The 2,457-nt window shown below is 42.8% G+C and overlaps 1 long non-coding RNA gene across 2 annotated transcripts; it reads right to left on the reverse strand.

Annotated features, from left to right (window-relative positions):
* Positions 1–494: 494 nt before the first annotated feature.
* Positions 495–2,161, reverse strand: LOC139027451 (uncharacterized). Of its 2 annotated transcripts, none has more exons than XR_011479538.1 (3): positions 1,747–2,161; positions 1,356–1,467; positions 495–1,264 (listed from the first exon to the last, which is right to left on the reverse strand). It is a non-coding gene; the product is annotated as an uncharacterized lncRNA (long non-coding RNA). The 2 variants fall into 2 exon arrangements; XR_011479537.1 differs by lacking the exon at positions 1,747–2,161 and adding an exon at positions 1,564–1,627.
* Between the last annotated feature and the right edge of the window lie 296 nt (positions 2,162–2,457).

The following is a 2,457-nucleotide window of genomic DNA, read 5'->3' on the forward strand; positions in this document are numbered from 1 at the left end:
GAAACCAATAGTTATTTCACTGCTCACTATACATTGTTATCACATATAACTAGACCCACTGTTATTATTTAAACGTTTGTGATCATTATTTCAATGATTTTGGATAAAAAATGATTTTTAGATGATGTTGCTATCATTAGATAATTTACAGTTTCCCATAGACTATAAGGCTATATATAAAATGATAGAATATTAGGGCCACAGAGGGGAAAAAAACACAAGTCATAATATTGTAACCAGTTGTTTTAAAGGAGGACAGTTGTTAAAATGACAGATGTGGGCATTTCGTGAAATTGTACTTCAGTATGGTTTCATAAACAAAGACATGCTGATGTGCCAGAATATTAAGTATCACATTGTCATAAGTATCAAAACTGTAAAAACAATATGTAGCTTTTCTGCAGAAAGAACCAGCCTCATAAATTTATGACTTTATCCTTTTTCTTCAGGTGTGGCCCTAGTACTCTGTCATATAAACAAATACACATTCCATATGAATATAAAAACACAATGTGTAACATTATGTTCCTTTATTGAATAAGGACAAAACAAAGCAGGTAAACCATCAGCTCCTTTCGAAACTGAAGTCACAGTGACTCTACAAGATGGAAAGCACAGAATCCAAGCATATTATACAAAATGATACATACACATTCAAAGGTCTGTATATAACACACCCTGCATGTCTGCACACTAAAATAAATGCAGGACAAATCCATACACATCAACTAACAGACAAATGAATGGATGCAGTAGCCTCCCTGCAGCCTTGTATTACACACAGTATACCGCACAAACATCATAAGAGGCCAAATTCGTCAAAAACGAACCCAAAAAAACCCAAATCCTCTGCCACCGCAGGACATATTTAACCAAAATTGAAAGCACACATACTAACTAAAATAATTCAACACATATTGGTCCCTCAGCAGCCGACCACTGTCGTCATCAGGGAAGATTGCGGATTGTCCCAGTCCATGGCTGGTGGCACTCTGGGGGCCCTCTCCTTCCTCAGGCAGGCCACATTGTGGAGGACAGCACAAGCCACAGTAATATCACATGCCCTAACAGGGCTGACCCTTAATTTGTGAAGGCAGTGAAAGCGTGCCTTCAGGAGGCCAAAGGTCATTTCAACTCTGGCGCCTGGTCCTGGCATGGGCATGGTTGTAGGCCTGCTGTGCTTCCTGGGGGTCTGTGAAAGGTGTCAGGAGAAAAGGCTGGCAGCCATACCCCCTGTCTCCCAGCAACACACCAGAGAATTCACCTGTCAACACAAAATCTCATCATTACTACCTCATAAACACAGTGATATTCTTTGACACACCATGATGGTTATAAAAGGGGTGTGGGCTTACCTTGTGATAGGCACTGATAGATTTCAGAGGCCCGAAAGATTCTGGAGTCATGGACTGAGCCAGGCCATTTTGCCACAACATTGCTGATCACACAGTCAGCATTGCAGACCATCTGAAATCATAAGATGAGGAATATTATCACCAATCAATGCACATCACTGGCAATGCAGAGTGTTCGTCAATGGACATATCAAAAAGTTATGTTCACCTGAACATTAATGCTGTGAAAGGATTTCCTATTCACAAAATCGGCCTCATGGGCACCTGAGGGGCTTTTATCCTTATGTGTGTGCAGTCCACTGCACCAATGACATTGGGGAAACCTGTCACACAAAGTAATGAGTATCCTACTATGTGTTAACAGTTGTCCTGTAATTGTAGATCCTCTTACCTGCAATCCTATAGAACTCCTCTTGATGTCACAGAGTCTTCTGTGGCCAGGGAAGGAGATGAAGACATCTGCTAATGCTTTGATAGCCAGACACACACTCCTTTTGTGCGGCAAATTGTGGCCTTGTTCAGCTGTTCTGCATCCCCCACTGAGTACAGGAAGGCTCCACTAGCAAAAAAGCGCAAGGCCACACAAACCATTTGCTCCACACTCAGTGCATGGCTCCGTGCAGTGCGGTGCTTAATCCTGGGACCCAGTAGTCTGCATAGATACCTGATGCCATCTGCAGAAAACCTGTATCTTTCATATAGATGGTCATCAGGGAAGGCCAGTGGGTCCAACCGGTCCCTGAAGACCCTTTCTCGCCTGAAGGCTCTCCTCAGCACAAGTGCTTCTCTATCCACCACATCTCGCACGAATGGGCATGCCATTGTCAGAGCAGAAAGGAACACACAATTTTGGGCCTTATATAGGCTAGTGGCCACACCTGGTGCTGGGGGGGTGGGCAAAAGAGGGCGATGCCTTATAACGATGACTTGGTTGTACTGATTGCTGGGAAAATAAAAAACCTTAGAAAGATGCCACCCTCCTGTGTGCTCACAATAAGAAGCTCATATGTCGATGGCTCACTTGACTTTACGAGAATATACCTAATTTTTATTTTGAGCTGTGTCATCTTCTTTGAGCTGGGGGAGGAAGAAAAAATAATGA

This window comes from Salvelinus sp. IW2-2015, unplaced genomic scaffold, assembly GCF_002910315.2.
Source record: "Salvelinus sp. IW2-2015 unplaced genomic scaffold, ASM291031v2 Un_scaffold16429, whole genome shotgun sequence".
Lineage (NCBI taxonomy): Eukaryota > Metazoa > Chordata > Actinopteri > Salmoniformes > Salmonidae > Salvelinus > Salvelinus sp. IW2-2015.